The following is a 25,867-nucleotide window of genomic DNA, read 5'->3' as shown; positions in this document are numbered from 1 at the left end:
AAGGCCCCAGGTTTGGACCTCCCTGTGTACAGTTTGTCCATCAGCACCAATCTATTCTTTTGTGTTTTGTTCAGAATATTGCCCCGTGACCGAACAGACCCCAGTTTGATCCCAGTGACAGCCTGCATGTCTGTCATAGTAGCAGTGATTATACTTTTATTCATGCATTACTTGATTTTATTGTGTTTTCAGAGATGCACACTTACACAGGTGCATTTTTATATTTACACTTTTTTTTGCTTTTTGATTATAACCGTATATTTAATCTAGTATGGTAATTTGGTTTTGTTTTTGGTTAAGTTTGTGTTTAGTATGTTTTGTGCATGGGTCACTTCAATAGAGGCACATTATTGCCTCATTCATATTAGCATCTTTGGCCTTGACAACCAAAGTTATAAACGGGAGTTACTGGTGTTGTGCATCAAATTTCAAAGACTGGAAATTCTTGCATTCTTGGCCATTTAGCAGGATTTGCTCTTGTATGGTCAGTGCTGACATCAAGTATGAACTTGCGTGATATTTGCTCTGTGCATAAATCACAAATTTTAAGTATCACATAGGTATTAACATGACCTCCAGTGTCAGCAAACAAGGAGGCAGCCACACAGGTTTTGAGTATGTAAAGATGTTTGTTTTTTCTTATTGTGCTGCAGCAAACACAACACAAGAGATTTTTTTTTCTATATAACTGACAATAGTTAACATAAGCTTTAAATGTGCTTGCTATCATCTTGGTTGCCCCCATACCCATCAACTGGTGTGACAACTGAAACAGTTAAGCAGTGTTGTGCAGTGACTGGGAGACTGCACAGTAACTAGAGTCACTAGACTAGTTTGTGTATAGCTACCTGTTTTAAGTCGGACAAGTTTTTGCTATACTAGAGAAAATCTCGCATTTAAGAAGCCATTTAGTGTCATGTTCAGTATTAAAATCTTGTTTTTTTTTTCAAACAAGGTAAAAAATCTGCTATTTAGATGAGATAATCGCACTTGTTTCCAATGTGGAACAACTTGTTTCCAGGATTTTCTTGATCCTGTTGGGTTGATCTGCCTTATTCTGCTTTGTTTCAGCGTATTTATACTTGTTCCCAGAAAAAAAATCCTTGAACAAGTGAAACTACATTGGAAACGAGGGATTATCTCATGCCATTGGCAGATTTGTTACCTTCTTTGAAGAAAAGCATAATTTTAACACTGCATATGAGCCTAAATGACTTGTTAAGATGGAGATTTTGTGCAGTGCAAGTGCTGACACTACACCTTACAGAGCAGGTCTAATTTGGTATGCAACACAACAACTACAAATGAGATTTTGAAAACCTTTCTGAGTCAGGTCCCTGGACTCCAGGCGTACTCCGTGTAACCTCTCCTCCACATAATTGAATTTATGTTATTTTTAATGATCTGGTTGCAATTGCGATTTTCCCCTTGGCGGGTCTGCGAACATGGCACGGCATCTTGCCAAGGCCACGACTTTGGGTCTGAGACATCCTGCCATCCAAGTTGCTAACACTTTAACAGTCTGCAGCAGTGCAACAGAGCATGCTGACAGTTACTTTGAATGTGTAACCTTCCCATGGCGTGCCCATATGTGGATGTCAGGGTTGCAGGCTGAGGAAGTGAGCTTGACAGATGGGCAGGCCAACCCACCGCACCCTGGCCGCGAGCCAGGAAGTCCCGCCCTCAGGGGGAGTCCTGGGAGGAAGTGTGACTGCTCTGTGGGAGAGAGCACAGTTATTTGGTTCAGGGATGTTCCATTAACTTGATTAATGGCCTAATTACCGCCAGTAAACACTCCTAGGAGATAAGAAGCAGGAAGGAGGAGGCAGGTTGGGGGCGGTAGAGAGAGAGAGACTTTGAGAGATTGCCTCAAGGATCACACTTCATGCTGTAGTACTTTTTCTTTTTTTCAAAAAGTACTCCAATGGTCTGAATGAGATGAATACTTTTTTTTTTTTTTTTTTACCTTGTGTTTGTTGTCACTAGGAGATCTTCTCACCTGCTCAGCCATTTTCTCCCACATAAAAATGCCATTTTTGCAGTTGCTATATACACTACTCACAAAAAGTTAGGGATATTTGGCTTTTGGGTGAAATTTATGGAAAATGTAAAATGTTCACGCTACAGTGATATTATATCATGAAAGTAGGGCATTTAAGTAGAAGCATACACTGGTGATTTCCTCATCTCAAACAATTTCTTGAAACAAAAGCCAACAACAGTGGTGGATATACCACAACAAAAAATGTCATTGTGTCAGTAACTTGTCATGTGCCCTTGAGCATCAATTACAGCTTGACAACGACGTCTCATGCTGCTCACAAGTCGACTTATTGTCTGCTGAGGCATGGCATCCCACTCTTCTTGAAGGGCGGCCCTCAGGACATTGAGGTTCTGGGGTACAGAGCTCCGAGCCTCTACACGGCGACTCAGCTGATCCCATAGGTTTTCTATGGGATTCAGGTCTGAGAAAGTGCAGGCCACTCCATTTGAGGTACCCCAGTCTCCAGCAGCCGTTCCCTAATGATACAACCTCGATGAGCTGGAGCATCAAACACCTGATGTGAATTTTGCCGTTAAACTCCTTGTTAGAGAACAGCAACTTGTGCAAAAAGTACTGAAACATTGAACAGTTGGACATGTGCATTCAAAAGTTTACAGAAGGTCACATTAAGTTCACCTGTAAAGGTTATAATGCATTTTAGGTTCATCCTGAAATTTCACCCGAAAGCCGAATATCCCTAACTTTTTGTGAGTAGTGTATGTCCAGTCTACTGTTTCTTTTACCTACTGCTCAGTATCTGTTATCAAAACGCAGCTGCTTCATGGTCAGACCAGGATACTCAAGGGTGTAAGTAACTAATTACACATTTTACAGTAACTTAACTCATTTTTTCGTGCACTTATACATTTGAGAGCCTTCTGTTGCTACATTTTCATTCACATTCACTACAGAGTACAAATTTTGTCATCTCTCCATAAAGATTAGTCACTTCCTTTAGAAATACATGGGAAAGATCAGGTGACTTGGCAACATTTTCTCTAAGTAGATTTTTACAGTAGTAATTTCACTTACACCTGAGTAAAATATCAGCACAGAAACAATATTTCTACTCTCTTTTACTCATCTCACCCCTGATGATCGTTGTTTTTGATTCCATAAAAAGCATGCCTACGCTTGTTCTAGTGTTGCTGCATGATGGATTTAGCGTGTTTCTGAAAGCAGGTCAGCGCATTATTGTTGGATCCATTTAGATTTTCAATACATATTTATGTCTTCTACCTCAGAATTTGAAAATGAAACAAAACAAGAACAGAGCCACCTGAAGCAACAAAGCTTATTTTATATCTAATTCACCCTCAGGTGTAGTTGCTGACAAGAAATACCAATTGCATGTAAACTCTGCAAATTATGCTTTTCCAGCTCTCTGAAAATAGCAGCTGATTATGAAAAAATGGCCCCTACAAACACTTTGGAGTAGCGTGTCTGGTGGCACCTCTGCCATTTCCGATCAACGTGTAGGCGGATTGTTTCAGCCTTGGTTCCCTCTCAGCTCATCTTCCTCTACAGATGTGGGTTGAGCGTGTGAGGAGGCCTTTGCTCTCTCACTGAGAGAAGCGAGCCTTCATCCTCCTCCACACTAGTCTAAAATGTAGCTAAGTTCAGCTGGGCTGCCGTGACCTGCCCTGTGCGGCTCAAAGGCCAGTTCCTGCTCCACAACTTGGAACACAAATGCGAATTTCTCTGGTAATTGCTGAAATAGTGTGGTAAAATAAGTGGAATTGATGATTGCAAATTATACAAAGATGGGAATATGCATTATGATCAATGTGTGGGCAAAATGACTGAAAGAGGCATCAAATATGTCTTGTAATTGTTATCTTGAACCTAGTGGGTTGAATATATTTGTGATAGAGGTTTGATGATGATTATCCAGGCTTTTTAGAAATGGTATGTGTTGCCAAATCTGCCATGTCTCATTTATTTGACCAATGAATGATAGTAATGATTGTGAACATTGTAAAATTTCTGCTTAAGTGTTGATTTGTTTTTCAATTTCCTAAAATGAGGCTGTGCTTTGTCAGAAATTCAATATACTGCAGTGTGAGCTCTTTGGAAACCCCCCCCCTTTGGCAGTTGGCACAACTTCATTCCACTTAGCTCTTGCTTCTTGAGCTCCTCTGCAAATAATTTTGTTGTTCGATTGGGGTTCATTTTGAAACCCTCACACAGCATTGCTGTTGACTCGCTATGAAATGCTGACATTTTCCTTTAAAGTAAGGTCCGTGGCCCTATCCCAGTAACACGTGTATGAAATGGGACTCTCCTATATTGTTTTCATTGATTCTGTCATGGCAACCTTGTAACAAAGCCCTGCTTCATAATTGGATTCTTTCATTGGACACAATAAGCCTCAATTCTCCGGCAAAGTCGCAGATGGAGGGAAACGGAAATACTTGTCTGTTTTCTATGATGCAGAGATATGGCCTCCTCTGCAGTAGAAGAATGGCTCATCTAACGGATGAAATTTCACACACAAAAAAAAATACAATCTTTCAGTGATATGATATATTTTTTGTGCAAATGAAACAGACTTGATACAGTAACAGGTGGTTAACTTAGTAGTGGCAAGTAGTGTAAAGGGAAAGATGTGAGTTCATTTTGTGTCAGTGACCTCAGAAGGCTTTTTACCTAGCATGGTTTGGAGATATATATTAGTTTGCTTTACACTGTAATTACAATGAACAATCTGTATTACTCATGTTTAATGATGAAGGGTTAGAATAACTTTCTAGTATTATTCTCCAGGCAAAACACAAATCACACTCATGCTGTTGGTGGTATGTGGTAATAATCCTTTTTAGAGTCTCACAACAACAGGGCAACATTCAGGACCTTCCTGCAAACAGACAGATTAACTTCTACTGGAACGAGATGATGTCTGTCAGGGTGACAACATCTCGTCCAGAGTAAACCTGCAGAATAAGGGCATCATCCAACAGCATAAAGTCTTTTTATTTATTTATGAAGGACTCTGTCAGTAGGCTGAGGTAATTTCACTGGATCCAATGCAAATCAACTTGTTTGAAGAGTGTTCTTGCATCAGTTGACGTGTAACACCGGCAGAATGATATTCCTTATTAAAAGATAGTCACTTGCTTTGAGGGATTTCTTGAACCAGGTGGGGCAGCATGGAAAACAAGTGGACTTAACTCACCCTAAAGGCAAACTTTCATGAATTCATTCACTCATTTATTCATTTATTTTCCATACATACTTATTCCCAAGTAGGTATCACTATGCATAGGGTGAGAGGCAAGGAAACACCTGGAAATGCTGAAAGGCAGACAAATAATATTTGAATCTCTAAAACATTACAACATTAGAAGATGGGTTCTTATGTAGTGTGCTTCAATTATTAAGGAATAATGCAGCAAGTGCAACATAGGACTGTTTCATCCCCATAAAAGCACTCTGTTCGCTTAGGTGAACAGATGGTATAGCTGAAGCCAAGGCTAGTGTCTGAAACCACACATCTGTGATGCTGTAGAAAACATTTCTTCTACCTTCCTGTATCAGTGTAAGTGGTGTGCACACTTTGGTTAAAATTTTTTTTTTTTTTTTTTTTTTTTTTTATGGGATGCTGACTTGTGGTATATACGTAAAGGTTAATCTGTAATAGAAGAAGTTGTACAGTCAGCATCTGGGTCATGTAGAGATCTTGTGCTTCTTTAACAAGAAGTTGTTGTGGAAAAAGTGTGAGCTGATAAGACCCACCCACTGTCCTCTCATTGGTCTCTTGAGTTGTCCATTCAAATCTGAACAAGAAATCGCAACTTGTTGATGGTCCCAGTGATTTGTACAAGTCTCTTCAATAGCTTGACTGAATAATTGCTCCCAAGAGCTTCATACTTTTCTGCTTTCACTCTTTCCCTGGGGAAATACTTTACGCAGAGTGGGCAGTAGCAGACAAAAAAACCCACAATTTCTTTCCACACACCAAAAAAAGGAAGTAGGGGAGCTTTGACAAGGCTAGGTTGGAGAGATCATCCTTCAACCTTCAGGCTTTGATTCAAACCCGTGTGTTGGCAAGGCTGAAATCTCCTCGAACAAAACACAGAGGCACTGCCAGATCCAGAGATACTATTTTGTACAGTTGCCAACCCTGTTTCCTAAAATTTACATTCCCATACAACTAAACTGCATTCTTAATTATGTTTAGAGGGAAACATATTTTGTCTCAAATTATGTTTGCTTCTGGCATATCACTAATCTATATAAATATATATGTAATCAATATATCTTGTGTATCATGTCAGAGAAAGCTTCAGTTTAGGCATTAAAAACACTTGGTTAGGGTAAGGCATCATTACATGTGTAATGTTTGCAAGAAATGAACAGCATTGGTGCTTCACACTGGACTTGAGCTCAAGTCATCAGGGTGAAAGTTGGTTGTTTGACCCATCCGCCACCCCGCCATCCTCATAGCATGGCCTGCAGTCTAAGGAATTACAAATGTTCCTGTGATATGCTACAAACAAACTAATCTGTGACAAAATATGTTACCTTTCAAACGTGATTGAGAATGCAGTTTAGTTATGAGAGTGTCCGTTTTAGGAGTCAGGGCTCACAGTATCACACTTGCACTCTGACAAGCTAAGCTGAATTAAGTCCTGTTCACACAGTACTAATATTGTGTGGGAATCTCCTGCAGTTGAGGTGAAATGCATTGCTCAGTATGATAAAATTGGCTTGAATCAGTGAATCAATGTAGTGTAAGGTCAAGAGCACAGGCGGACGAAAGGAGTTTGCGCCAAAATTTTCCTGTACAGATTCCACTGCTTTGTTTGATTTGTTATTACGGATGGAAGATAGAAATTGGGTGTCTGGAGGAAGAAAAGGAAATTGCACATCCAAAACAAATTACAGCTGAAATTACTGAAGGTGTGATTTACATGGGTACAGTATTAGTATTATCAGTGAGCCTCTGTCTTCATCAAAATACCCTAGGTAATTTGTGCTGGAATTATTACCTTACAATTTACAGACAAAGCAGATGCACATGAGATTTAAATCGCCATCAGTCTCTGCAATTATTACAAATCGCCAGACTTCCCCGAGCAATATCAGTCCCGTGCAAAAAGGGAATTAGTGGGGTGACTGCGGTAACTTGTTTGAGAAGTTTTCAGGTGTGTCCCACCTCCTATGCAGCTTTTATAAAACTCCATAAAGGAGAGGGAGCTCTTTTTTCCATGAGAGTTGTCTTTAGCACCTTGACAAGATCTTTTATTGAGGTTTTCTCCCCTGCTGAGTTTGAGCGTGGGGGGTGGGGTGGTGGGGGTTGGAGAACACAGTGGCACAACAGATGGCATCTCACACGCTCGGTGTCCCCCGAGCCCACTCAGTGACCAGTGCCATGCTGCCACTCTGGGCGCAGGCAGTGTGAGGCAGAATTCATTAGCAGGATCAGGCTGGCAGTAAGGAGGTCTGGAAGATGAGGAAGCATTGGTCACAGGGTTCAGCGTCTCCGGTGTTTCCTCGTTTTTAAGAAGTCCTATTTGCGCCGGAGTTGTTGTGTGTCTGCAAAATCTTACCAGTGAACGATTATTGCTTCAAAACTGATTTGCAGCCTTGCGTTGAAGATCCCCAAAAAACGAGTCATTGGTTCAGGAAATGAAAACTACCTTGGGCAAAACCAACTCGGATCCGGATAGTAGAAATACCACACAATCCTTCAGGAAGGGATTTAAAACACCACACTCTGTCACTTTGTGAGGATAGTGCTGGAGATAAATGGATTGAGCCAACCTATTCACAGAAGAATAACCTTCGTCTTCGTGTTCTAACCTCATTGCTGGGCACATCTCAGCCTCTTATGTTTGGCCTTTTTATACAAATCACATTACAGTATAATGGCCTTGTGGAGCAGTCTTCAATTCAGGACTTTGAACTGGAACAAAATGGAAACAGACACTTTTGCTAAGGCTCAGCTGCATCATCAGTAGTAGGGACCACTCAGTGTAGTCCTTGTGTTTTGAAATGACCTCTCAATAGCTCTCTGAGAAAGAGTGGATACAAGAAAATCCTCTTTCTAATTATCAGGTCAATGAATGCCAAGGCAGCCTGGATGTGCGTGGACTTCCTCAACATTGCTGAAGTGGTATTTGCACAGATCCCAGTTCGCAGTGGTTCGCTGCAATTAGATTACATATCAAAATGAACAAATACTCCACTTTGCGAGAAGTCAAAATGTTTTTAATTTCGTATCCAGCAAGAGATGGTTGCATTTAGTGTCTGGCAAGCATAACAAAAAATCTGTTTTATTTTTTGCCCACATCTGGTATCATTTGGTGTTTTCATGTTACAATTTCAGGTTGGCTCAGGATAAGCACAGTTGGTCACTTCTGTTTCAGTCGGCGAGTCAGTCTGCCTGTTTATCTGTGTGTCTAGAACAACTTAGTCCCCAGAAAGGGGAAGATGCTGCAGCTATGTTCCTCATTACATATTCTCCCAGAAGAACTCCAAACTATGTTCACACAAACTCTGGCTCCTGAGACAGTCTGACTGAATCTCTGTCTCTCTCTCTCCCTTACAAACAACCCAACTCTCCTGTATTTCCAAACCTGAGCGGAATAGCAAGAAGGGAGGCGATACAAATGATTAAATGTGAGAGTCCACTTAGCCACTGTCTTCAATGAGTTTCCCAGGTTGAGTTGCCTTTTTCAAATAATAATTGACCTTGAGAGCCTCTTGTATTCCTGCATCCACTGTAAAATTTCAGCAAATTTACATTTCTATTTATGAAACTCATATTTCCACATGCAAATTCCGTCCAGCTGAACAAACATCTAATATTCATACTGTGTTATCGAACGTAGCTGATACTTTTAGCTTTACCTACATGATCAAACACACTCTAGACTGAGCGGGTCAGGCGAAATTAGTCAAATGCGACGAGCCAAAATAGAATATTTTCTCAAATTATGCAGTGTTTCATTCCCAATAAGCCTCGGAGTAAATAATGATTTCCCTACACCCCTCTGTTTGACTCCCAGTTAAATCTGTCCTGTCTGAATGTAATGCAATATGCATTATCAATTTGAGGCTGGGGATGGTTGGGCTAGCTGGTGAGTTTAGGTTCAACAGTGCCACCGTCTGACCATCCTGAACACCCACAGAAGCCTATGCAGTTTCCATGTATGACTCATAATCCAAATTATGCATCAAGGGTATGACTATCTTGGCTATAGGGAAACATGAACATATAATAATGGCAATAAAAAAAACTGTTTAGGATCTATTTGGTTTGTCCATCAAGCAGATTCCACTTGATGAAGTGAAACAGTAACTGTACTTATTTCTGGATGCGGGAGGGCTTTCTGGGGCTTTTTCCTTCTGTTTTTAGTGCATATTGAAGAGGTTTGATGCAGTAGGTCAACAGCTTAGGGAGTAAGCGAGGAGGAGACATGAGGTAAATATCATCGTGTTTATCCAGGAGTGGGAAGACATCCACACAAAGAAAGAGAAAGAGACAGTCTGGCTGGTTTGTCTCGATGCTGTTCTTTAGCCTGTCTAGACAAACTCGGAGAAGATGCTTGAGTAAAGATGACACTTGTCTGATGTGTGTGCGTCGAGCTTCGACAGACTCCTCAAACTTGTTCCGTCTCCACTGAATTCACAGGCTTGGGACCGGCCCAAATCTCCAGCACATCATGTCACAGTTGCGCTCCTCTGTGGGCTACTCCCATACACTGAGTACTACTACAGACAAAGATGTACACACATGCGTACACACACACACACACACACACACACACACGCACTCCTGTCTGTCACAACTTGCCACTGGGGTTGCCACAGACACGCACTGACATCACAATTAAACTGAGAACGCCCCAGCACTGCACGGTCATCCATCACATGCACCTCCCCACGCGCGCACACACATCCACATGCACACTTCCGTCTGTCACCTCCACACACACACACACCAGCAGAACACAGTGTCAGGAGCGTCCTTCTGCATGCTAAGAAGGAGGTATGCGTCTCCACATGCTGGCAGTTCCGTGCAGCATCTTGACTCGGCTGTGGAAACACATTTTCAGCCTCGGCTGGGCTGTAGCCTACTTTCTCCTGCTCCTCTTGACTGAATTATCTCCTCATATATAAAAGAACACAGCAAAAACTCTCCCTCTTAACAAGTAAATCAGTCTCATATTCATTATTAAAATTTCGTCGTTTCTTAAAAGAAAGTGAAAAAATTAAATAATCCCACTTACTTTCAACACTAATCTACTTGTTTCCAGGATGAAGTGTCATTTTCTTGATCCTACAGGGTTGATCTGCCTTATTCTGTCTTGTTTCAACATGTTCATACTTGTTCCCAGTGAAAATCCTGAAATAAGTGAATCTACATTGGAAGCAACTGGGATTATCTCATCCTGATGTCAAGTTGTTTCATGAGTTGTAAGAGAGCTAAGACTTTAACACTGAATTTGAGAACAAATGGCTTGCTTAGACAGAGATTTTTTGCAGCGAACCAAAATGTGTTTCTCAACTCTAAATTCCTCTCCATCTCTTTTCTCCCGTTATTGCACTCAATTTTAAAATCTCGTTTCTCTTTAAACAAGTGTCATATTCAGCGTTAAAATCTGCCAGTGGGATGAGTTCGGAAAGAGTCTGGAAAAGTCTTGGACACAAGTTGATTAGCATTGGAAACAAGTGAGATTATCTCATCCCACTGGCAGATTTTTTTTTTTCAATTATTTGAAGAAAAACAAGATTTTCAGACTCCGCCTGGGACTACATGAATTGATAATATGGAGATTTTTCTGTTCTCCCCTCCTTGTCTCCCCTAATATCTTTCTGTTATGTTCCATGATCCACTGTGAAACTAGCCTTTTCACTGCAACGTTTGATGATACATATGCTTATATTATAGCTACCCCAGTCTCTCCTCACTAATGCCCCCCAAGTGAGCAGTCAGTCACGGCACGGAGGTGTGGATAATTCCCTCAGTATCAAGGAAGATGCCCTCTCAGGGGGCTCCTGGCACTCGGCATGCAGGCGGCCCCGTGATTCTGATCTCATCAAGTGAGCACGTCCGCCTCCATTAGTCTCTGGCATTGTGCTCGAAATTGCTCTGACTTGTCGGGTGATTACCTCAAATGAACAATTAGGCGGCTGGCTGTCACAATAACGTGCTCCCCGTCTGTGAATTGGCTCGCCGGTTTTAGCGGCTGCTGCCATCAAGGTGCTCCAAATAAATGATCCATTCTGGAGGGGGAAATGTCAGCTATGGCCCTCATAATGAATTGGTGCGCAACAACTAGTCACATACACTGTAATGGGATGATGAAATAGATAATGCTGTTATTGGACAATGAATTAGTTGGCAGAGGAAGTTTCTTGATTGAGCCGTGTAGAGATTCATTTAGGGTGAATGCACTCCAGGGTGTAAAAAAAAAAAAAAATAAAGACTGGGAAAAGATGTGCTCTGAGTCATGAGGGCCTTTGCTGCACTTTGGATAGAACTGAGTCATGGCTTATTAAAATTAATACTTTTGTAAAGGACATTTTAGGTTCGAGAATGACCTGATATGCTGTGGTTTGTTTGTGTGCATGTGTCACAGTGACATGCAACTTCAGCAAGCAAGGGCGGTCTTCAGTAATAGATACCAAAAAAAAAAGCACTTTTAACAGACTCACCCCGTTTGTTAGCAGAATAATGGAAGAAAGCTGATATTGATCTTTGCTATGAACAGGCCTCTTCTCTGAATTTGCAATTTTTACCATTTGAAACTATACTAGAAATTTTTTTCCATATGATGCAGCAGAAACACAACAGTCGGTGAACAGGATTTTGCATTAGGGGCTGACATACTGGCACAAGTGATGCAAAACCAGCCATTGTAGAAATCCTTTGTATTATTATTGTGCATTTGATTATAAATCAGAGCAGGGGATTTCCAACTTCTTGTCGCAGGGAAAATTGAACAAAATGGCTTTTCAAGTCCAAGTCATAAAGTCAGGGTGGTTTTCTCAACCTCTCAGTTCACAACTTGATGTCATGACAACATAACAACATGGCTGCCTGCACTGCCAAAGTCTTTATTGTTTGATTCTCATCATGGTATGCCCTGAACATTAGACATTTAATGATCAAGAAATTATATTCTTTACATTGATTCAGATTTTGTATTTTAGTGATTAGCTTAATGCATGATTTAAAAATTGCTTGTTTAGAGGAGTGTCTGACACTTAGATCACTTTATTGCAAAGGTTCATTCCAGCCAGCCCAGCCTGGGAGCACGGCTTAAGGCTTTTATTTTGTAGACATGGGACCAATTCCACCAGCAAGATTAATTTCCGCCAGCCCAGCCAGGGACCCGTGCCTAGACACAAAGTTCTCACTCTATAGGGGATGACATCACCTGCCACCAGAGACCAGGCACCCTGCTTTGCACCTGTAGAGGTCAGGCACAGAAATTAGTAATGCTGTTAGTATCAGCGAGTGTCCACGTTTTTGCCACTCTGTAGCTCGGATTCACATATTTAACTCCTGCAGGACCAGAAAACCAGAATTAGCTCTCCTGTGACATACTGATGGGAAAATTCTCTGAAGTGCTAATTGCATTGCTGACAGGAGCCCTTTACAATAGCCTACAATGGATATAGATAGGATACTAGACATTCAGTCACCTTCGCGATATTAACAAGTCATATTCTCATGTTCAGTGTTGAATCTTGTTTTTTCTGCAAAGAGTAAAAATTATTCCAGTGGGATAAGATAATCTTATTTCCAATACTAAGCAAATTATTTCTAGAATTTTCTTGAATTAGTTGTAATTTTCTTGATTATAGTGGGCTGAGCTGCCTTAGACTGCCTTCTCTCAACATATACATGCACTTGTCGTGAGGAAAAATTCCTAAATTAAGTGAAACTGCGTTGGAAACAAGTGGGTTTATCTCATCCCAATAGCAAATTTTTTACTTTTAAGAAAAAACAATATTTTAATACTGAATGTGAGACTAAGTGACGGGTTGCGATGGAGATATTTGCAGTTTATGACAGCATGCCTGTGCTGTTTGTGTGTATACTTTGCACGCCTCTCTCTCATAGGAAGAACAAAGCAAATCTATATTCAGCACTGTTTTGCCCCAGCATTTTCCCCCTTCGAAAACCCCCTAAACAAAACAACAACAAAAACACAATTGAAAGCAAAATATGGTCTTGTTCAATTTGGTTTCAGCCACGGTGGGCACCTCAGCAGAACCGGCTGCCATTTGTTCCACACATATCTTTGTGAAGCATGAAGATCCACTGAGGTGTAATCTGTGTGTGTATGTGTGTGTGTGTGTGTGTGTGTGTGTGTGTGTGTGTGTGTGTGTGTGTGTGCCTCTTCTCTCTCACTCTACCTCTCGTCCGCCTAGAGGAGAAGCCCCCGCAAGGAAATCCTGCATCAGTTCCGGCCAGATTACCGATCAGAGCGTGACCAATGTCAGAAAGCGCAGAGCGGAGTAATGCGGCCTAATGGCGAGACAAGCCGGGGACTCTTAATGGTAATGAATACACAATGTGAGCCTTGGGCGGGATGGGGCGGAGGGGAGAGAGTCGTGACTGGACTGGCAAGAAAGGAGGGGATGACCAGGATGTGTGTGTGAGTGTGTGTGTTTGTGTGTGGCAGCTGTGTGAGTGAGAGAGAGAGAGAGAGAGAGAGAGCAAGACAGCAAGGGGAGCGAGGAAGGTGTAAAATTGAAGCGTTGGGAATGTGGTGTTGTTTAGACGGCGAGCAGAGAATGTTACAAAACGATTACCTCATGTACTCAAACAATTTACCAGTCTCACACATAACCCCAGGCCATAAAGCCATTTTAAACATTTAGTGCGTTTGGGAGAAGGCGCATGTAGATGTAAATGCATACTGACACACAATCACACAGTGCAAAAAAAGTCTGTCTCAAGTCATTTAGCCTCATATTTAGTGTTTAAATCTTATTTTTCTTCAAACAAGAGCAAAATCTGCCAGGGGGATGAAATAATTCGACAAGTATAAGTATGTTGAAATAAGGCAGATCAACCAATGAGGATCTAGAAAACGACACTTGATGCAAGAACATTCTGGAAACAGCAAAAGTTGATTGGCATAGGAAGCAATTAGGATTCCATTGGCAGATTTTGGTAACAGTTTCTTTGGATTGTCCCTTATAGATATCCTATAGAATGCCAATTGATTTATAAGTTCAACTTCAACAAGAGGTCAGTAGAATGTCAATTAGCCCTAAATTACATTTGAGCGACATGTCCGTACAGAGTCATTATGGGTCCCAGCAGAGTTCTGTTCAAGACACGCCCACCAGCTCTGTGATTGGTCATAAAGTTAAGACCTCACCCAGCCAGAACCAGAGGTGTCTTGCCCAGAACTCTGGTGGGTTTCATAATAATGCAGCAGAGGTCCAGTAATAATGTCAGCTTGGCCTACGTGGTTTGTTGAAATTCAGCAAACACATCCAACTGTATGCCAGTCGACATGTCAGTATATTATTGAAATACAGTTCATGGCATATTGATGCTCCCTGAACTCATGTCGATATTTAACTCACTCTATATATCAATATATATCAATTTACGATCTGTTGAACATCTATAGGGGAGTCTCCTTAGAAAGCGTGACACAGATTTTTTGCCTTGTTTAAAGAGCTATAAGGTTTAAACACTGAGTATAACACTAAACAACTTGTTAAAATGGGGATTTCTTGCAGGGTGTATGGCTACACATTCCTAATTTTATTGGGGTGAGGTGCTGCTATTCATCAGATTTTTAAACATGACAGTTTGTAAACAGTGCTACCTCTGACTGACTGTTGTGCAAATGAAGTTATTGAAATGAAAATGGGAGAAAAAAGGAGCAAGACAGACAGAGGAAAAGATGTCGGCATCTGGAGAGGGGCAGGCTTATGCTGTTCCTCATGGTTTGCCCCTGTTTGAGTCTGCAGCCCTCTTCCCTGCGTGTGTGGGGATTCTCAACCTGGGTGATGTGTGTGACAAAGGCTTTCTTTAGTGGCAGGGGCAATAAAAGCAGGAATTAAACATGATCAGTGAGGCTCTTCACCTCTCTTACATCCTGCCGTTGAATCCCAGAAAGGCTCAAAGCCAGCTGCTGGTCGGTCTCTGTCACTCTCTCTCTCTATCTCTGTTTTTCCCTTTTATTTCTATCCTCCCATCTCTCGCTCCTCTCTTTGACTGTTTCTCCATCAATATTTCATTCTGTCCTCTTTTCATATTTAAACCTGCCTTATTCAACTTTTTGAATTTAAAATAACAATAAATAGAATATTGTATCTTTATTCAGTCTGTCTCTGTACCCATGCCCCTGTGTGTTAATGACTAAATACCCTGGTTTTCAGTGATGTTAGGTGTTTTTCCACTCTGGCACTATCTGAATGAAAGACAAGTGCTGAGAATAGATAAAGAGCTGGCTTGTGTGGCGCTAGACATTTGGGATCATAGTCAGTTTGCTTTTTACATGGCAAGCAGTGGCAGAGTTCTTTGGACAGCTCAAATAAAGTGACAAGTATTTTGGATGGGAATTTTCCTAAAGTTGTTCACAGGCTTTCTCCTCCATACTGAGGATAAAGCCTTGAAGAAGGTCCCCGATTGTTGTGGAAATCACCATCGCTGCATGGCCAGACATGGCTTCAGCACCCCATGCCCCTAATTAGGATAAGCAGCTTGGAAAATGAATGAATAAATGAATGAAATGCTGTAGCCATAAAACAATGGCATCTTGGCTTTAAATATTTCACTCAGTATAAGTGTGATGTAGCATCAATGAAGTGCTGCAACCAGCAGATACACAATATATGTTTGACACTGTTGTATCATATATCATTTTTTTTCTAACTTTGAAGCTACTTAAGGGGACACTTTAAGAAAACTCAGTTCAATGACTTCATTGTCCCACTGATTTGTGTAAATCTCTTCAATGGCTTGATTAAATATTGCCTATGAGAGCTCCATGGTTCACTCCATTTTTATTATAAATAAATGTAGCCTATGTTTTGCTACTTTCTATGACCAATTGACATGAACATATGTGTAGGCTGCGAGTAATCCTTACATTTGAGTAATCCTAATTATTTTCCATGCTTCCCACCAATGAGCCCCTTTCATATGTGCACTTAGCACCGCAGATTATACCAACATTAGCCAGCATATCTGTATGTGTGAACACAAATGTCAGTGTGAGTTGTTCCACACTTCATCCCGAGTATTAAGAGTGCAAAACGTGTCTTAACCCAAGTGTGAACAGAGAAGGTACCAGTGGGCACGTGTCCTGCACGCTCTACCCTGTTGCATTTCTGTAAATCTGGTAATATATTCACAGATTCAAACTTCCCCAATCAATATCTCAAAAGCGAAATGTTATAAAGCCATAAACGACACCTCTTGCCTACTTTCACACGTGCTTGAACATTACATAACATCCGCACATGCATGGATGTTGTACATCTGCTATCCTCAGAAGTTAATGGGGAGGACTGGCATATTAATTGCTTGTGAAATTGAGCTTTTGCGTATGCACTGCACATCATTTCAAAGTGTAAAGTTGTGTATGCAGATTAATGAGACTGGATTGCTCCTGGTGTGAGCTGCATGTGTGAAAGGACAGCTCCGCCTAAGCCTCATTCTCCACTCATTGTGCAGAGTTCGTGTGTGAAAACAGCTGCAGTCTGATCAACATCCTGGTATTCCTCGGTGTTAATATAGTCCAGTTGCTTATACTCTATTTTTATGTTCATACTGTATATTTTCCTGCTGTGTCCTGTTACTCTTGCTGCTGCCCAATTGTGACCCAATTTCTTGCCTCTTTGTCTATCTTCTTCAAGCTATTTGTTCCTTGTGAAACATTGGGCATGTTTCTAAACAAAGGGAATGCTGATAAGATAGTGAATACCGAGCAGATATCATGTGAGAAAAGGGGGACAGATAGACCTGCAAGGCAGATCTCTTGAAGTTTCTGCGCCTTAGGGAAATCTATTATTTGGATGATTACTTGCTGTTCATGAACCAAGCTCCCGCGCGAGTCGGCGAAAAAAGATGGTAATCAAAAGAGACTTGCCTTGAAACGCAGATGAAAGTCTACATAAATCTATTGGATCAATCAGGAGGTGAAAAACCTCAACGAAAATGACCCGTTTCAAGCCACATTCCTGCATCACTTTCAGCTGATGAAAGTGATGCGTGCATTCGTGTGTGTTACTGGTTGTTAACAAACATCTTCATTTGTCCCCAAAATGGTTTGTTAATAGAAAACCACCCACCTAATGATCCTGTCAGTCAGTCTTTCTGACTCAGTCAAACTACTAGCTCATACTTGAGTCCAACTATTAACCCATTCATGTATGTAGCATTATTAACTCACAAATTAATATTTTTTTAATGTTTGTTTTCACTTTGGAATAGAAAATATTTATGTAAGTGTCATTCTCTTAATACAAGTGCGATGAGATAATTCATTTATTTCCCATGCTAAACAACTGAGATAACTTTTATAACTTATTTAACTCACCTTATCTCTTCTTTTCTTATCTTCATCTGCCAGTGAAATTTTCCTACTTATTTCCAACATTAATCAACTTGTTTCCAGAATTTTCTGGAATCAAGTATCATTTTCTTGAATCTGGTGATCAGATCTGCCCCATTTCAGCATATTTATACTTGTTCCCAGAAAAAAATCCTGCAAAACAAAAGTAAAACTGCATTGGAAGTCAGTGGTATAATGGTCATCCCACCGGCAGATTCTTTGACTTTATTTGTGAAACACAAGGTTTTAATGTTGAATATGAGATTAAATTATTGGTTAAGACGGGGATTTTTTTTCAGGCTCCAGACAGGAGGGGGAATCTGTCAAACAAAACAATCTGCATTCCCTGTTTATGTTCTGCAGGAGATTAATGGGCAAAAACTTATATTCAGACATGAAGATAGTGTTGCAATTATTGAATGATAAGAGTTTACCATTAGACACATGCATGGTTTTCATTAATGTCATTTATATGAACAAAATAAAAGATAACTGGATCTAGATTAAAAGCCTAGTGCAAGTATAAGATAGCACTGTTTCCATTTAAACCCCTATTGTTAAGGAGAAAATTAAAAAAAAAAAAAAAAAGAACAATTATTCCAATGTTGTGTATCCATTTTATAGCAAAACTAATAACAAGATAATCTCAATTGTTCAATATTATGAAGTCTTACTATTTTGCAAAAGCAAAGGTCTTTAAAAAGCTAAAAGATGTGGGTTTGTGTCAGCTTTTTCACTTGTATGTATCCCCTTTCCTCTAGCATCACAAGGTCACTCCCTGTAGAGGAAAACAGTCTTGCATTGTTACATATCACCAATTTGTGATAAGAAGTGCATTCCAGGAGTTATTTTGTGATGAAGTGCTGTAATATGCTTGTTTTGGTGTAGCCACTTTCCCTCAACCTGTGTCATGTACTCCACATCTTCGCCGGTTAGTGATTTGTGATGTTTCCCAGAATTACTTTTGACATTCCCCAGAGAGGTGGCGTGAGCTTGTTGCTTTCAGCAGTGGGTTACATCTGTAGGTGGAGAGAGCAGCAACGATTGCATGCTTGTCTATTGAGACAGCTATCAGTGTAGAAATTGGTATTTGCCTCTTGTGTGAGGGATCTCTCCTTGTATGATTGTTGAAGGTGCGGCACTGAGTGGTGGGACTGCGCCACATCGTCTGTGTATGGCCAGGAATAAGAAAAATACACCACCCCAGTATAGAATGGACCAAGAAATGCATGGTCATATCCTCAGTAGCTATTTTTCTGAGAGTGTGTATGTGTTTTGTTGTGGATTTATTTCCCCTTTTATCGCCCACTGAGGAGGTTCACCAGATCTTTTGTTTTTTACTGGTAAAGATAATAATACTTGAGATTTTCTTACATGCCAGTAATAATTCTGGAGCAGTAAATGGATAGGCCTTACCAAATTACAGAGGCCAAAGGAATACTTAAATGTATTACCAAGACTGGAAAAAGATGAAAAAGCAGGCTGGTATTAGGTGATTCCACACTTCTCTCAATAGATGGCATGAATGTGAAATAACAGTGTGCCTTGATTTTCATCTATATGGCCCATTAGGCAATATCTCACTGACACTTTCTGTTCCATTGTAAAATATGTTGAAGTTCAAGTTGTGTTTGTTAAAAGTACAGTATTACAACTCCAAACAGACTTTACAACAAAGGAAATTATAACAATAATAATAATAAAAACAGTGCATATCCCAGACAGTATTATAAAATATTCAGTAGTGCATATAGTGAAGTTACTTCCAGCTTGCATTGTAAGGTTTATGTGTCACACAAATTGATTAGTTAAGGTTGTTGCTTGGACAAAAAGAGAAGGCTTTAAGAAAAAAATCACTATGTTTTAGCCATTTGAGGGGAACTTGATTAAACTAAACAGAAACTGTTAACTGCACAAAATGTCATTGGCTCCCATGTGTTATGCTAAAAAATTTGAAAACTGTGATTTTCCAGCATCCATTTGCTGTAGAAAATATGAATGTGTATTTGAAAAGCCATCGACCTTCTCTGGGGAAAGTCATCGAGCACCATTGACTTTTTGTGACCTCCTTTCTTCTTTATTTTTAAAGTCTGTCTTAATTTGAGTCATTGCCCGCGAGCGTGGCTAATAATGTCGTTTCCTTAAATGGGAAGGAGAGATAAGTAGGAGAGCATCTGAAATCAATGACGGAGGATTAAGGAGGACCCTGGGGCTTCCACCTTCTCTGTTCAGGCTCCTACAGTGAACCCATGCTTCTCCTCGGCCCCCTGAGGCTGTGAGGTAGGAGTTACCTCTAGGCTACGACTTCTTAAAGACAACACAGTAGTATCATCATCATGCACAACGTAGCTGCCTCCTGACATCATCATGCTCAGCAGTCTCGCATGTAATCCAACAATAGGTTGTTTTTAGGACTTAAAAACTATTCTGTGCTGCCTCCTCACTTTAAAGCCATTTGCTTTTGCGTTTCCTGGATGTTTTTGAACATTACTGAAATGTTGAATTCCACCCAGTGCCAAACTGCATCAGTGAGCTGTGCCAACAATGAGAATCATGTGGACTCAAAACCTTCATGACGCTACATGCTGAATTACAAATGCTCCCAAAATGTAATGTCAAAGATCAGATCAATGGTTTGATTCCGATGAAAAACATTAGCAGTTTTGGATGATGTGAATTGTATCCTGCTGTGCTGGTTGGAGTATTGATTCAAACACTGGTGGGTGGATGAAGTTTTTTCTCTGATTTATTCGGTGCTTTGATGAATGATACTTACATCAAAACGGTGTGAATTAGAAAATAAAACAGGAGACACAACAGACCTTTTTCACTGCAGCCATTTTGACATGAACATCAGGGTAAACCCCAGGTGTTACTGATGACATTAATCAAGTTTTTGTTGTGCTGAGGTCTAACAGAGCCACGGTCCTGGTGGTGTTCCTGCTGGCTCACTGGACAGACTCTGCTCCATAATTAACACAACCATAAGTAATGTCATTAGTAACACCTGGCTTTACCCTGCCTCATGTCAAAATGGCTGCTGTGAAAAAGGTCTGTCAGAATTAACAAAATAAGAGATTTCTGTTGAACAAATCAAAGTAAACTGAAACTCGATTTTCTAACTGTCTGACAAACTTTTGACTGATGTTGGCTTGTTTGGTGCATCCAGTGTTGGGTAATAGCCCCTTTTCTCAGCAGCCATTTCCTAATGACATTAATTAACTTTCCATTCCATTTAAGTGTCGCAGAGTCTTTCCAGTGAGCCAGCATGCACAGTTGCAGGACGCTGACTCTGTTCGACCTAAATGGAACAAAAGCTTGATTAATCTCATAAGTAATACCTGTGTTCACCCTGCTATTTTATGTCAAAATGGCTGTTGTGGTAAAGGTCTACCTAGTGGATAAGGAGCTAAATCCACCTGTGAAGCCAGCTGATTGGGTGTTTGGAGCTTGATAATAGTTCCCTTCAACAGTTTAGCACATTATCTGTCCTGCACATGAGTGTTAAGAACCATATCTTAGTTATTCCATAGTTTTTTGCCTGTTGAGTCTATTCAGCCTTCAGTTTTGCCTAGAGCACATTTAAAATCTAAATAATGTTCAAAGTGAATCACACCTGAGGGCCAAATCAATTTGACCCTGTGAAATTTTGCATAGTGCACCTTTAAGCGTAGCATATAGGGAAAGGTGGCGCTGTGCAGCACAGGTGAGATCTTTAAAGTTGCCATTTCAGCTTCAGATAATATGTGGCATATCATTGGAGGGCTTTGAAAGTGTGCTGTCTTGGAAATGCTGGAGAGCTATGGAAATGCAGCCTCAGCAAGGAATTGACTGCCCACAGCTAGGAAATTACACTGCGACAAAATAATTAAAAGCCATGTCTAATTTAAATACATGCCTCAGCGCTCTAAAATATCCCTCAGACCGTACGAGTCTGGAAAATGCCGCTTCCACGGGTTTTGAAGTGAAATCACCCGAGGGCATCTGTGCCTAAGCAACAATGATTGGACCTGCCTTTGAATAGAATAATAGAGAAGAAAATAAGACGTAACCCTTCAGCAGAATCAAAGAAGTGCTGTAGACTGCGTGTGCGTTGGTGTGTGTGTGGCAAAGAACAGTGTGGATCCATGCAGAGAAAAGGAGCAGTAAAGAGAAGAGGTAGAATAGAGTGAATAGAAAGTGTAAATTCAGTAGAATGGAAAAAACCAAGCAATTAAGATGGGATAACAGGAGGGGGAAAAAAATGGCATGAGTGTGTGTTCATGTGTGTTCGCCCCTTTCTTGTCTGTGTATACTGCAAAAAAGTAAATTAAATTAAATAAAAAAAAAAAAAAAACTCCAAGTCACTTGGTCTCATCTTAAAATCTGACAGTAGGATGAGATAATCAACTTGTTTCTAGAATTTTCTTGAATCAAGTGGTCATTTCTTGATCCCAGTGGGCTGATCTGCACTACTCTGCCTTGTTTTAACACACCTGTACCTGGTTTGTTGAAAAACAAGACTGAAAATTAGACTAACTGACCTGTTGAGATAGGAATTTTTGCAGTGTATATCTTTGATGTGCATGCCTTCACGCTTGTGGTTGAACGCGCACCCCCCTCCACACATGCATGCACACACACACACATGCACCCACACACACACACGCGCGCCTATATGTGCCAGGTATAGCTAACAGCCCTATTATGAACCAGTGAAGCGGCTCAGCCACTATCCTGGGCCTTGCTGACAAAACTCTAATGTATAGGGCCTTGCACTCTCCACGCTGGGATTCAATTAGCCTGTCTAACGGTCGGGCCTGCCTGGAATGGGATGCAGGAGTTAGAGCCCTGTCATATGGGCCCAGTGGGGCGGCAAGCCTCCATTCCGTCTGCCTAATTCTAGTGTCAGAGCCGCAGGGAGAGGCCCGGCGCCGCCTAGGAATTTGACTGACTGAGTTGACAGAGTTTATTTGGTCACTTTGTCTTTAAAGCTGCACTAGGCACGATTTAAAATGCAGTTTTTTTGTTTTTTTTTTAAAAAGCACCCTTTTCGTCACCCTAAATTCCAGAGTGGGGCCTCAACAGAGAGGAGCCTCCCATCTTCCCTAATTGAAACACAATTTAGATTCACCCCAAATTAAATTCTGCTGTCACTCGTGTGCATTTGTTTGCCAGTGGGAAGAGACAAATCAAAACTTAAACTGTCTCCTAGCAGAAAACAGGCACTTTGTCTGGCAAAACCTCAACAACATTGGATTTTCTGCCCCTCTTGTCTCTTTGGAATCCTGTCGCAGAAAGTATTTTGGAAACAATTAGTCCATTAATCGATTTGTCAGTCGACAGAAAATTAATCACCTATCATTTTGATAATCGATTAATCCCACAAGTCATTTATCAAGTACACATATACTAAGGCCTTCTTGCCTTTCTCTGTTCTTATCATTAGGACATGAATACTTTAGGGTTTTACTGGCTGCTGGTCAGATGACATGAGCAATTTTAAGATATCACTGGGCTCTGCTTGCTTGTAATGACCATTTGTTATTATTTTTTACACTTTAAAGGTGAACTGATTAATCAGTTAATGAAAAAGAAAATTAAATTAATCAATAATGAAAATAGTTATTAAATGCAGTTCAACATTAAAGTAAAAAGACAGGTTTATAAACATGATCGTGTCACGTATAGTTTACTGATTAAACATTTTTTTGTTTGTTTACTTCTTGGTATTGAAGTTCATGTTATCTCTCATTGCCATTTGGAAAACAATGTGCAAATCTGCCTATTGCAGCTTTAACGAGGAAGCACTCAGTACAGCCAACACTATACACTTGCCAAGACAAGCCAGTTCCATATGTTGGATATTCACCAAAAGTTAATCACACCTACCCCCCCATTTGTCCAACTGGTGTTAGTTGCTTTTTTCATGTGAAGCCCCATCCATTGCCACACCTCACTTTGGCCAGTCACTGTGAAAAATTAATCAGTTCGTCATTGTTCCATGATCAGCCATTCTACACAGTTTCATTTAAATCCATTCGTAATTACAGAGAGATCCTGCAAACAAACAAATAATCAAACAGGCAAATGTAATGGGGTGAACATAACTCCTGTCAGCTCTCTTGGTGGAGGAAATAATATGGGATGTTTTGCTAAATTTGATGAAATTGTGCCATACAGTGAAAATGGAAAATGTCAGCATCAGGCACTATAATTGTTGTTGTCCTCAAAGAAAGAACTGAAGTGGGGATAGGAACAGATCTGCACTGACAAGATTGGCATAAAAATACAGAAATAAATTAGTGCACTTGCAACGGATGTCAAGTAGAAGAATTTAAAACAAAAATCCTGTCATCAGACAGCTGAAAGCCTTGTTTTGAAAGACCGTAAAAAGTAAAGGATCAGCTGTGACAAAGAAAAAAGGCACTCTTTGTCCTCAAATGGCCTTGCTGGAAATAGAACATGTTGGTCTTTCATTATTGAGGCACTCTGTGTTGGTGCAGAGGTCGTATGAAGCATGTTTGCCATATGGTGTTGATGTGAAGCAAGAATATATGGTCACTGAGACTGAGTACAGTGAAGTCGCTATTGGTGACACAATAGACAGCAAGGATATTACATGTCAAGTAGATAAAGTGTGTATAGGGCACTTTGAGTGTGTAATACAACCCTTGGTTTGTATCCACTGATCTTAACACACTGACATCTGCCCTCACTACCCTGTCGCCTTTTATTCCATACACTAGATTGTTTGTGTATAATTATCTGATTGATATCCCATTTAAACCCTAAAACATATGTCAAATGTATTTTAGATGGAAAAAAGGTACTGTAGAAGGTAGAAAGGAGCTTAAATTGTGAGGTTTGAGCTCAAAGCAAACTCTGTCTAATTTCTAGTCAAGGTTCGTGGTGTACTGTAATTTGGTCTGAAGAGGCTTTGTTAAGTTATGATCATATCATGTTATGATCTGTCACAAATGCCAGTTGCATAAGTGCACTGCAAAAACCCTCTGTCTTAACAAGTCATTCAGTCTGATTTTCAGCATTAAAATCTGTTTTTTCTTCAAACAAGGTCTGCCTTCAAACAGTCTGCAAGAGGGACGAGATAGTCCCACTTACTTCCAATGCAGTTTCACTTGCTTCATGAATTCACAAGCATGAATAGAAACAGGGAATTCTGTTCTATCTTACATGGATACATGTAATACAATTAATGTTTGGATAGTTTGAAATATGAAATCTACAAACCCTATCCCTGCTGCTTTTTTTAAAAAGTCAAATTACTCTTTGTCTGTCTGTATGCTGTATGTCATGAATTTCTCCCTGCAGAGTGGTGTTTTCCAAGTCTTGACTCAGGAACAAGCGTAATCAACAACAAAAATGTTTCCCTCGAAGCATAACTGAGAAAGCAGTTTAGTTGTAATCTCTCTTCTGCCATTTTTGAGAAAGGTTCTTAAAAAGTTGTTTTTAAACAGCTGACCAAGTATTTATTTAAAAGCAACATTTTTGAGAGATTTCAGTCTGGTTTCCAGACCCACCATAGTGCTGAATCTGCTTAGTGAAAGTCATAGATGACCTAAGATTGAAGGCAGATGCTGGGAAGTTTTCTGTTCTGGTGCTGCTGCACCTCAGTGCCGCTTTTGACACAATTGACAATAGAATTTTAATCAGTCACCTCAAAGAATTTGTTGGACTCTGGGATCGTTCTTAACTGCTTTTACTCTTATATTACTGATAGATTTATATACATACAACTTGGAGAACACACCTCTAACCCATTTTCAACAGACCGCGGTGTGGCTCAAGGCAGTGTTTGCTGTTTTCTCTATACATGCTTCCACTGGATAATATGCATGATCATAATACGAATTTTCATAGATATGCAGATGATACACAACTGTATATGACTTTAAAACCAGAGGACCAAAGTGTACTTTCATCCCTAAATAACTGTCTGAGAATTTAAAGCATTTAAACTGAGTACCTTGCTCCAGCTGCACCATTACATCTCACTGGAGAATAGATTTGGTAATAAAAAAAAAAAAAAAAAAAAATGTAAGTGATTGTAACAGTGCAAAATAATAATTTTAGTGAATTTTAGTGAACATGCCATTCCGTGTATTCACAAGATGGAATTACCTGTGCAAAGCCGCTTTCAGTTTCCACATTGCACCTTTTCCACATTTTCAACATGAATGGGGGTGAATTGGGGACATCTAAACTGCTGAAGCATATTCTGTACACACTTACACAATTGATATTTGCGACAGACAGATGCGATCACAACTGTTGATGA

General features: G+C 40.3%; 1 protein-coding gene across 5 annotated transcripts in view; it reads left to right on the top strand.

The window, feature by feature from the left end:
* lancl1 (LanC antibiotic synthetase component C-like 1 (bacterial)) overlaps positions 1–25,867 on the top strand; it is a 58,544-nt gene that overhangs the window by 1,720 nt on the left and 30,957 nt on the right. The window lies entirely within an intron of this gene.

This window comes from Myripristis murdjan, chromosome 2, assembly GCF_902150065.1.
Source record: "Myripristis murdjan chromosome 2, fMyrMur1.1, whole genome shotgun sequence".
Taxonomy (NCBI): domain Eukaryota; kingdom Metazoa; phylum Chordata; class Actinopteri; order Holocentriformes; family Holocentridae; genus Myripristis; species Myripristis murdjan.
Note: the sequence above shows the minus strand (reverse complement) of the source record. Positions and strands in the feature narration are given on the sequence as shown.